We start from the raw sequence: 12,880 nt of genomic DNA on the forward strand, positions 1-12,880 counted from the left end.
TCAGAACCAATGGTGGAAGTACATCAAGAGGGCCTTAGGACACTTCACTGTTAAATACACATGAGCAACTTCAGAGAGGCCTTCCTACGAAACGGATAGGCACGACATAGCTCACACAGAGAAGACTTGAACTAAGACATTAAGCAAGGATCCCCAATTCCAAGTTTTTCTAGCTGGGCATTCAGTAGGTCTAAAGGTGAACTGTTGAAAGCAGCTTTAAGATCTGAATAACTACCATCAGTTTAACGTCGGATACAATGTTAGAAAAGGTTGAATAAAGTTGAGAATGACAGATATCTAAAAATGTCGGCAAAGATGGAGGTACGAGTTATGGAGATGGAGGTACGAGTCAAGGGTTTTCAAAAGCATTGACATGGCGCCTTAGTTGGGGTATACAGAGCTAAACAGATTTCCAAATATCCTTTAAGGCAATAATGGTCACTGGTGAAACAAGAGTGCAACAAGAGTTCTATCTGCGATAAGGATAACCACTGACAGCATCATTTAAAACGCTAAAAAGTCACGTTTCGTTGGGAAAACCCATCGTACTCAGCATTTCAATGGGTGAGGATTCCAATATCTGACCACTGTCCATCATTGGAGAAACAGGATAGTAAATCGATTATTTAGCACTTTTACTCTCAAAAGATACAGTTTTAGGTTGATATTTCCATCTCTAGTGGCTAGCAATTTTAAAGGAATAGCAAAATTATACAAAAAAGCCCTCAACCATCAATAGACGATCATACGACCACTCGATCGGTTTCTCAGTGCTCAGACGTCTTTAATTAACTTTCCATGTCGGTTGAAGCAGTTCATTCACCATTTCAGTACGCTCCCTCAGCAAGACCACTTTTACCGTCGCGAGACCAAACTGCCCGCTCGTTCGTCGCTTTCATCTGCGACCGGCTACTGGCGCACTTCCAATATCCCGTTCGTTCGTCCTCGGCGTCCATGTGCAATGTTTGCTCAAGTTAATCGCTATGCAAATAGTGGCTCACCGCCATCTCACCACCAGGCTGAAAGTGTTGCTTTGTTGCCCCGTGTTTCGAGCTCTGTTTTCCCATTAAGGAACCGCCATCCTCATCGTCGTCGTTCATGGTGGCTGGAAGTAAGACGCTTGTTTGCAGTCTTTCCTTTCGACCCGGCAGAAGGGAGAACTCATCACCTGGACGGACGGGCGAGAAGACCAATAAGTTATTAATTCGCTTCTTGCTGCACAACCTCCTGCAGCTTAATGATTTAATAAGCTTCTGTGTAACGGTGGGGATGCTTTTTTCTCTCTCTTTCAACCTTAGAGTTGGGTTCGTCCTCTGTTCGTCATCAGCGTCGCCAACGTTGGAGTTCTTGTCACGCGAGTTGAGTTCGTTGAACCGCGAACTAGTCGATCCCTACGATCTACCGGGATGACGGATTATACGCAGCTGGACGGAGTCGAGTCGTCGTTCCGTACTGTGCGTGTGGCTAAATTCTGTCCCAACCGCGCCCGTTCCTGCCGAGCAAAACGAAATTCCGATGCGAGTTGATTGAGATTTTAACCGCATCATTTCGTTATCGATTAACGTAAATGACCACGCGCCTACCCACACGCGTGTGCACGCGCGAATGTAATACACACACACACGGAGGGCGAACCAGGGAGCTCGCCAATATCGGAACCGAAGCCTTACCCGTGGTCCTTGCTTGGTTGGGCTTTCATCAAAGCACCGTGATGATGATGATGATGATGGCGGTAGTGTGGTTTTCGGATCGGAATGTAATTAAATACGACCACCAGCCTTCTTAACGCTTGTCACGTAGTTATGGGCGGTAATCGTCGCGACTCGGGAGCGTGCGTGGAGCGGTTGGAGTTGGGGCAAACGGTATGTGACAGACCGTGCGCACTGATTGAATTGTGAACGGATTGGAAAGAACGTCAATCGGCATGATACATGCCCCACACCGTTTCGGTTAGCCCTCCGGCCGGGTGGAAAGTTATGCTTAGTTATGCTGCCAAAGCACAATGATTTGCCGCGCGATAATTCCGTTAGGTGTCCGTCTAGCGTTTCATAACTTTGTGATGGGAAAAATGGCTTGACAGGGCGTCTTTTGAAATTATTTGAGACAGCTGAAACGGACACCAGGTTTATTTGATATTAAAGTAAGTACCATCTAAAGAAGAAACTGAGTAAGACAACGTAGAAATATTGTTTTATAGTCGACAACACGGGGTTTTGAAGGTATTCAAGTCATCGTCAGGACTAATTACCTTACCTGGGTTACATCGTCCAGAATTCTTGGACAGTAATTTTCGGCTAACTTGACTTGATTTTACCCATAGCTGAGTAGCTTAATCAACCAACCAATCAAATATTAGGGATATTCACTGGTTTTTGGACTCCTGTATAAAGTCCTTCTTAAAGCAAATGTGGGATCAAATAAAGCAATTTATATTAGCATTTCTTCTATGCTCTTAAATTGAAGGGAAAATTAAACCAAACTACTAGGATTGGCTAGAACTAAAAGCGAACCCACCCGGTCAGCCCAGCACATGGGGACGACATAGTTGGTGCGAATTTGATGCAAATTTAAATTGCATTTCGCCATACCGTTGGTACGCGTGTTCCTGGACACACGAGGGACGCTAGAGTGACCTCTTTCCACGCGCCGTCACGGACGGATGTCACCTGTTAGGAGGGCTAAACACCCGGCCGGCAGTGCAAAAATGGACCGGACCAGGTCCCGTTTGCAGGTGTCACTGCCACAAACACACGCTTAAATAATTTGTCGTTTGAAAAGCTGTTTATTTGTTCGTATCCACGCTTCCGCTAGGACTTATCGGTCCTGGGCGCTTGGATTGGATCCCGTTCGGAGTGGTTAGATGCATTTATTGGATTTTTTGTTTGGCGTACCTTCCCCTGTTGCTGCCAGTTACTCTTAAATGAGTGAGGTTTTTAACTGGGAAGCTTACCGAGGGGTGCTTTCGGGCTATTGTGTGCGGCAGGGGTTGGGTGCGAAGCACACTGGTCCGGTGTTGTTCAATCAATTCTTCTCGCCCTATAGTGTCACGCTGCAGGGTCGCACTGTTATGTTCGGGGTAGTTTTGTTGTTTTTGATTGTAACTCTCGCTAGCGTACCTCGAGCGTACGATGGAAGGATTTCGAGATGGATCTCGTCCCGGATGCACGGTACGAGGCTGAGCGTTGAACGTCGAACCGAAGCACTGTGTTGCAATAATGAAGCACACACACTCCGGAGCAAAAAACAAAGCTGGAAATGAAAATTCCACAAACAAAAGCGATAGGGCGAAGTGTATCAGCCTGTAACTGACAGCTCTGCTTAAACCGAAAGGACTTGGGGCTCGGTCTACCTGTGTGCGATGAATGTCGCCCAAATGGATGTCGATTGGTTTTATGCCCGAAAACACGAACACACGTCAACGAGAGTGCAAGTGGTTGTGCTGATGGGCCGATTGTTCGAGCATGGAAATGAAACTGTTTCGCTTCGGTGGGGTTTTTTTTTTTGCAGAAACATTTTTGAAAAATGTTCCCGTTGTGAGAGAGTGGAGTTTTAAGGTCCATAAAATACTGCAAACGACAATATAAGGGCGTGCAGAGTCTCTATAGCAGTAGACGAAGGGGATTTAGCGATTGAACCTATGGTATGTATGGTTTGGGTTCAAAACGCATCTTTACCTCCATCAGTCCATCAAACTATATTTCACAATATGACGTGGTATATTCTTCTAACAACCCATATACACCAATTTCCCACTAAACATCTCATCCAGAGTCCTTAATACCTTGGATCGCCCGTGACTGGTTGATCAGTGTCATTCTCGTCACGTATCGCAGTGAAAGACACTCTTGAATGAGACGAATTTTGTGAGGCGTTTAGTGACAGCAGTAATAAGGACAAGTCTTGTCAGTATACTGTCAGTAACGACCTCTTAAGGTCATGCCTGCCATTTCTGGCTTACTAGACTTAATGATTCGTCTAGTGGGATAGTCAGTCCTCACTACGGGGGATCGGCCCAGATGGGATAAGAACCCCGGTCCTGCCGAGGTATTCTGCTGTAGTGCTCTGTTCTGGGCATCTGAGCTTCCGTAGGTCCTTAGCACTTCAAATTGACACATGCATGCAAATGAGACACTCTGGAGAAAAATCTACCTCTTTGAGCTCCTTTCCAGTTCAGATTAGATTGAAAAACTTCGACCAACTCTTATCCTATGTTTACGATATTCTTGATAGTGGTTGCAATTTCAATTTCTCTTGCTATTGAAAGGTTTCGAACTCAATCGTCTGTTTCTCCCCCAACGGCTCTTTCTCAGCGGCAAGTCTGCGGAGCTACAAAACGAAACAAAACAAAACACGATAGTTAGGCGGGCGATCATCATTGTAGCGGTATTTTCTCACAGTCCTATTACGATTATCGCTCAATTCTGGAAAACCGTACTTGAGCAGCACCAAAGAGGCTCAAGAAGTGAAACCGATGCAACGGTCGTGTGCTGCCGGCGTCCAGCGGTATTTAATTACCGGTCCAAACGTTTTCTGCCCCTGCGTCGTTCATATAATACTTATACTAACTTTTTCCTCTCGTTCGCCCGAGAACAAGAAATACACACATCCGGACAAATTTTCGCCCCATCTTACGCTACGCTACGACGCATCGTCGTCCCATCGCTGCTGGTCGTGTGCCGCGTCGTGCCGGAGTCGCGGGTTAGGTTTCAATTGAACCGGTTCTGGGTCCGTGCGCACCGGGGTTCAACCTGTACCATCGCCACTTGTCGACCTAGCGGCGGAAATTGCGGCCAGAGAGAATCGTCCGGACACCGGGACTATCGAGAACACCGGCTCGGGAGGGCGAAAGTTGACACTGATGGGAAATAAATTGTAGTCTTTAGAACAACAAAAAGTCCACCATTAATCATGGATAGACAAGGTGTGCACGCGTTTAGTGCCGGGTGGACCGGGCAGGACAACCTTGCCCTCGGTGTGTCCCGATTTCCCTGCGGCTCGGATCCGGCCGACTAGCAGAGCGGGGTGGTTGGTTGGTTGTCGCTTCCGTTCCGTTTGTTCGTGTGCAATTCTGCCGATGCACGTACGGTGAGAATGGGTCGCGAATCTTCCAGACCCGAGGAAGGTGGATGTCGAATGGCATTCTCCCGCCAGGCGTGGATAGATGCGGCGAAAAGATTATCGCAAATTTGCACACCACACCCGGCTTGTTGTTGGTGGAGTTGGCGGGCTAGCCGGAGGAGGGATAGTTGATGATTAATTTGCGCCACAGGTTGATCGTGTGAACATAAGGACACGAGGAAATTAAGAGCCGAGAACGTTCGGTTCGAACGGGATTTGACGGGTCAGGATGTACCCTCCCGAATGGCCGGAAATAATTTATGCGTGTGGTGATGCGACATCAGAGCAAACTATCACCAATGGCGCTGAATGAACTCAAAGGGACGTCAGTGAGTGTTAAAGCCTTTTTAAAGGACAGCGTCGTAGCGTCGATTGTTCACAGGTGCTAGTTGTCACATTAATATATATCCTTCGGATGAGTTAGGCGTTTATAACCAAACTCAGATAGGGATTCCTTATGGAAAAATCTCGGTTGGAATCTAACCCACTGTTTAAGGGCCTCTTAGCTTATTTTACACTGGATAATAATATCCTGTTCTGGATGGGATTCGATACCTGGTCCTGCCGTGTGAAAAACCCACGTCGCTACCAATATGCCATCGAACGACTTAGTGTTCACGCCTATAGTTAGGCAATCCACACACGTTCCTTAAGGCGAAGATCGAATGAAACCGATTAAATGAATCATCAAGTGAACTTGTTCTTTCACGACTCATTTGAGAAATAATTCTGAATTTATTCCACGACTCATCAACAACCTCGAGAGGTCTCGGCCTGCCATTTCTGGCTTTCTGTGACTTAAGTTTACCCGTTTTAAAGTAGTCAGCCTTACGTACGGGGAGTCAGCCCTGCTGTGTGAAGACCGGGACCGCTGTCGCCTCGGCCTCCGGAATACCCCAACACCCTCTTAGATTATTTGACATTTAATTGAAGAACATGCTGATCCAATTTGATTTATACCAGCACTTGTTACTAAGTCTCAGATTCGCTAGTCTCAGAGATCTCAGGATCAGTTCCTTTCTTGCCAATTTATTTGATGACACGAGTCGAATAAAAAAGCCCATAATTTCCATCACCAAAATTACCGATTTGTTATCGGATTAGCCAGACGCTGTTAATGTCATTGAAGTTCCACATGACACAGTATTGATTCTGCCCACGTTGATAAGAAAAACTAAGTCCAAGACAATATTCAAATGGAATAAAATATAAATCTCAAACACACTCAAGAGGGACAATTGCGTATTGCGTGCTCCACATGAGAGTTGCCCAAGAATAAATTGAATGGAAAAATGAATCTTTTCTCTACGCTCACTGCATAACAAGTACGTTCATGATACAATGAGACACATCACATCAGTCTTATTAGGACAGAAAATTACGCTATGCTTGGAAAGTTTGTGTAAAAGATAGATTTTTCCATAAGGCTTCCTGTGGGCGTCCCCTCATCAAACTGGTGGACAAGGTTTCGATAGTGAGTCATTAAAATGGCTAAAATCAAATGTATTTCCACGAAATTCTCCGGCTCTGGTTTGTTGAGTATCGGTTTTAATTAACTCAATTTCTGGAGCTTGTACTTTTTGCTCCTAGTCTTTGAAGCATTTTCACGAAAATGCTGGCCCACAACTATGGTCATCTCGAATTTGGGAAACGTGAAAAACGCGTCCATTCATCTATCATTTGACCAAAACTTAAAAATTGCAACTGTTGTGGGGTACAGGTCGATTGCTAGGATTGCTAGGATTCACTGTAAAGCGTAGAAACATTCATTTTGTCTTTTTTCCCCCATTTCTGAACCAGTGAGTCAACTTTCACCAACAACCACTTCATAATAAGCTTCCGAGGGAAAGCCTGCCAGGAGAGGTTTTTTTTTGGAAAATGTGTCTCCACCGTTATCCTTTTGCGAGGGCAGCGGAAGGATAGGGCAGGATTTATATGAATTTTATGTTTATCAATGTTGTTTTAGGCAATCGGAGAACGCGCGGCCGAAACGAGTCCAGCAATGTAGTGCTCGTTGGGGAGAAGTTACGATGCTCCTAAAGTTAGTCTGATCATGCTTCCTCCGAGCGTGATAAATCAGGGGGTCAAGGAGTCTATTTTTTGCTTTGCAGCGCTTGAAGTAAATATTTAAAATGGACCCTCAAGGACACTTGGATACAGCGCTATCCTACACAAAATCTACCCCGATTGCAGGATGAGCAAGAGGCATGATGGCGACCGAAAATGGAGCGCCGATTTTCCTCCATTGTCCATTTCACCCTTTAATCGGCGGCGGCCCACAACGAAATGAAGCGTAAAGATATATAGTTTGTTTGCTAATGAGTTGAAAAATGGGTCGTTTGCGGATCATTGGCTCCGTTCGTGGGATGGGTTCGCTGCTGTTGGGAATGCCAGGAATGTTGTTTTGCAAATGGCGTTTTGTTGCAAAATAGAGAAACAACGAACCAACCATCCTCCATTGCTGAATGAATGTTTTGCAGGAGTTTAGGAAGGCTTTTGTCGGTGCTGGAGGAGCGAAAGTCATCTTTGCGATGTCTATTTGAATGTGTAAAAACAATATGTGTGTTTCGGTGAAATTTCCACCACCAGGGTATGTACATACACACGCCGACACACGGGGATATTCAGGTTGTTCATTTGTTTCGCCGCATTGTACAGAAAAGGAGCCTTTTGTCTGTTGCTTTACGCTGCCGTTGCCGGTTATGGGGTTTCCATTCATTTATTCAGCAAAATCATGGCTTTATATTATAAATCCTGCCGTTGCGAGGGAGCGACGACTTTTATTCCGAACACTATTTCAGCCTTACCAGCTTTCTATGGGGGGGGGGGGGGGGGGCTTTGCGAGCGGTAAGCGCTACACACAACAGCTTCGGAAGCAACCGAAGGGAACTAATCCTTTAATAGAAAAGCTACATATTGTAAGAAAAATTATGCCCCATTGACAGGCGGGCTCCAGGTACGGTTTGCCACTTGTTCTTATCAGACAGAGTGCTCATCTTCAAGCTCCGGCCCAACCACAATGCCATGCGGGAGAGTTAAAACTGTTGCCTGTGTTCTGCTGCAAGCTTAACTGGTGGGCGGACACGAGACTTTTCCATTCCTTTTAATCATGTAATGGAGTCAATGTGAAGTGAAGCAAATCTCGACAAAAAGGAAGAGTACTTACTTTCTCCCCCATTTCAATGCTTGCTAATCAATGCTGTGTGTGTGTGTGTGTGTGTGTGTGTGTGTGTGTGTATGAAGATACTTTAAAAAAGCTTTTCCATGATGGCAATGGCAACACTACGGTGTACAATTGTTTGGTTTGTCCGAGCATGGTACAAAAAACCTGCGGCAGTCAGTCGGAACGGAAAGGACGCATTAGCATCCATAACGGCTGGTTGAGCGCATCCGGACAAATCGAATCGACTTTTACACGTTGCTTTTACCCAATTTTCACCCTCCTCCCCCCCTCGAGCCTGGCAGGGTGATGAAAAAACAAATTATAATCCCATCAATCATGCCGCTCCGATCAAATGTTCACGACACATTCCAATTATCTTATCACGGGGTTCGGGTTCGGTGCCCTCGGATGTGCCACCCGGGATGGGACTCCCAAATGGGGACTCCCGCACACTATCGGGGCAGCGTTGGAATGGCTGAAAAAAAGCGGGAAGGAAAAGTGTGTTAAATGGAAGTGAAAATTGGTAGAGCAAACAAATAACTACTGAATTGGAATTGGGCGTAGCACGCACTCGACTCGGCGAAACAAAAACAGGGAAAACGCTGTTGATTTTAAATTCAGGAAAACCTTGGGGACAAAACGAAAGTAGGTTAACCGCTGCCATATGGTAGAGAGCAGGGGAGTTTAGAGGGAGTTTTGTGTATCAATTTTCAAATTTAATGTTTTGTTTCGCCAATCAAATCGGCCATGTTTTTTTTTTGGGCCAGAGAAATTTGCATAAAATGTAACCAACCCGACCCAACCCGGACTTGGGACAAACAACTTTAACCTTACCACTTTTCGCACTCTTGCGCTTGCACCAAGAAGGCCAAGACGTCACGTCCCATTGCGAAACTTTGCTTTGAAAGTCCCGCAAACTCCACCGGCCCCAGCGTGCAATGTCCTTTGCTTACCACTTTAAGAAAACGATCATAAATCAATTTCATCTTTCCGCACGTAACCATCACTCAAGCTGACGACGTGAAAAATCACCAAGCTGTGAAGATGGTGAAGGCGGGTGGAAAATTTATGTTGCGCGCACTGCCAACACGCTGCCCGGCCCTGTTTGCCTATCCTAGCGCTGCAGCAATACGAGACCGTTTCCAAGGATTAACGGTAAGCCAAAAACCAGTTGCCCGGATATGTTGGGCACAAAAACACGCTGAGCAAAGACGAAATCTAGAGCAGCGAATAGTGGAGCGAATGGTGAAATGGTACAAATAGCAAATATGGGACAGAAATCTCTGTTACACTGCACTATCGCACGGTGGTTGAACGAGCTGGCTGTCTATAATATCGAGACGCGACTGTCGACACCGTAACGCGTAACGGTAGCGCATTTCTGAAGTTCGACCTGAGGCCTGAGTGTGATTCACAGTTTTTACAGCAGGAGCAGGAACGTCATGCGAACCCAACCGACAACGATGGGGTTTGCGTGAATCCATAATCACAACCGTATGTCCTCTCCTTATCGCAATCACTAATCTAAAGCTATCGGCTCTGAGCCGCAATGGAATGGGTTATGTTTTTATTCGCAAATAATACAGACGCTCCAGGAATCTTGGGCCTCGTTACGGTTTTGGCGCTTATAGTTTTGCCCGCGGGCACGTGGACGTACGTCGCGAGATGATGATCTCGCGAGTCGTTCTCTTCTTTGGCTATCGTGATCGCTGCGATCGCTCAGATGTATTTTCTACCGATTCTTTGCGTTCTTAGGTTGCTCTGAAAGTAAGGATGGTTTTTTAAAGCTTTGAAGATCTGCAGAGAGGAGATAGATAAGGAGAGTTTGTTGGTTGCCACCAGGCCTCATGAAACCTCAAGAAAAGCCTCATAGCCTCCACGTCTAACACCGCTCAGCTAAGAGATCGCAGACAAGCGACATCATGAAGAAGACTTTACCTACCTAGAGGCCTACACTGCGATGACTTCTAGTTGGCTAAAGGGCTTGCACATCCAAAGTAGTCAAATTCTCGACTAGAAATAGCAGTCAATCAATGATGAAAACAAAGCTTGGTTTCTTGAAGACAATGTCCCTTGTAGACTGGAGATCTTCTAAACACAGAATTTGTGCCTTTTGAAGTCGAAGATGGGTTAGTTGGGCTCATCATGGATCTTGAGGATTCTACAAGGAGCAGACATCCTTGAGTTTTAAAGTTTGACAGCATCTCTAAGTACTTTTTTGTAATTTTCATTTGCTTTTACTGATTTTGGGAGTTAATGTCTTAGCTTAAATTCTGTTCACTTATCAAATATCTTCTAATATAGCGATAAAATATTAACCCAAACGCAGCTCACAACTTTAATTTTCTCCCAACAGTCCAATGCTGTCCAACTTCTTTGCTCGCAACTCCACTTTTCTTAACCCACCCTGCTTGCGGCAGACATGATCCGTTTGAAGTGGAGCAAGTGTCAGCAAGGAATTTAGCAAAAGGATCACCGAATAAAAATGATAAAGAAACCCCTCCAAAGTGAAGAAAACAAAAACACATCGCATCAAAACAGCATAAAGTGGCGGAGAGACCCACACCACACCACATGCCGGGCACGCTCATAATCATAAGTCTCGTCCCATTCCACGAGCCGGCAGCAGCGACCGATTCCGAAACCTTTGGCAATCCATCATCCATCTTCTTGAGGCCTCGGCTGACCGGGGCGAGCCCCAGAGAACTTTTGAGCCGCAGATTAACGGGTCGTCGAGTTCTCGGAAGTCCGGCCAAGAGCTGAATTCTTTCAATGGAACGGAAAGGAAGGAAACGAAACGCGTAAGAAAAAACAATATCGCCCCGGACACCGGTCCATGCAGCGGAAGACAGACTACAACCAGGGAGGCACGCACCGTATGGATACTGTTTTCGCCCCTTGGTGCCTCCGCTGATACAGTTTCTTTTACTTTCTTAAGAATGAAGTTTTTGGCAGAGAGTCTACCAAGCGCCGGAGATCATTCCGGAGATGCATTTAATCGTTTTCTCGCTTGGTTGGACCGCCAAACCCGGAGAGTTCGTAATTTGAAGTCAAGCGTCCTAAATGGTGGGTGTTCCACTGAGTGTTCCCATTTCCAGGAACCGGGTAGGCAGTGGGATTCATTCAAGGGAGACTTGGTACATTTCAAGGTTCGCTTAGCGAAACGCTTCAAAGCATAACTACAGCAAACGTGACCATTGCGTCCTGGGCTATCTCCAGGCACGACACACAGTGACATATTGACCATCGTTTTGCAAAATGGTCGTATTTCATCAATCAACCCATTATAAACTATGTCTGGCTTTCATCCCGTATCCAACCCCCACCAGATATAGCCGGGGACGGTAGTTGCATCCATTACTATGCCTTCCAATAAAGAAAGATTCCGCTCTGGCTGTGGGATCTCCCTCAGGGCCACATGCGGACCTCATCGGAGCTATGCGTCAGCAAAGTCTTCTGGTGAATGGAGCGGATGGATGCGACAAAATATTGCATCTCCTGATTGCACTCCAACCATCACTCATAATACCCGAGGAAGAAGCGCCCTCAGTGCAGGAACCCAATTTGCCACCGCAAACGCACGCACGCAATGCACGACACCGTCGTAGGTGAAGTCGTCTCTCAATGCCGACCGAGTCCGAGACACACAATTGAACCACGCATTTCGCATTTGAGAACAGGTTAAATTCTTCATCCTTCTTCGTCATGTTTTTTTTTTGTTCCTTGCAACCATTTTTCGGGATTATACCCGAACTCGGTTACGCGGTGCACTTGAGTTAATATTTGCATGTTATTGTATCATTAAGTTCGGAGTCGGAAACGTTGCTGCTCGCCATTACCTCCGGGGCCATTACCAGCGGCAGGAGTTGAAATAATAGTACCCATCAAAATTATCTTCCGCACGACCAAGGCTGTACATGTAAGCGCAGTAGCGCTTTCAAGAATTTTTGGCCCAACCGGTAAGTGCTACTTACTCGTTTGGCCTGTTTTTTTGTTGCTTCGGTTGTTGCTGCGCCGTTAGGAAGACTGTTTGCCCGCTGTCTTCTTCCTGTTTGCGCGTCGAAGATCCTGATGATCCTGGCTCAAACCCCCACCGCTCTTCGTTTTGGTGGGAATTGGTTTGTGAGAACAATGCGGATTCGCGATCATCGCGGCAAAAGGATGATGTGCTGGAAGGATTATGCATTTGCGCGAACCAGAACTCCAAACTCGCCACATATCTACCGTGTCCTGGGGCAATCTTTGTGGGTCAATTATGTTTTGGGAATTGGGTTTGAGTTCACGATTTCTGCGGCGTCCAACGTCTCATGGCTAATGATTCATCCACCGAGCGGTCGAGCCCGGTCCGGTTTTTGCACTGCGGTACCCTCGGCCGGTGTGGTGCGGCCTGGCAGTTATTAATTTTTGCCCAGGATCCTCCCTCCCGTTTGCCGGGGAAGAGTCATTGAGAAGTGGTTCCTTATTCTTGCAACAGGCCCCGAAACCTCCTATCGTAACGTTCGACAGTGAATGGATTTGGCAGTGGCGATTAGTGCATCTTCGAATCCGTAACTGCCTGGTGGACCCAAAAGCCACGATTTTTTTTCTGTTTTACTTTGA

This window comes from Anopheles stephensi, chromosome 2, assembly GCF_013141755.1.
Source record: "Anopheles stephensi strain Indian chromosome 2, UCI_ANSTEP_V1.0, whole genome shotgun sequence".
NCBI lineage: Eukaryota > Metazoa > Arthropoda > Insecta > Diptera > Culicidae > Anopheles > Anopheles stephensi.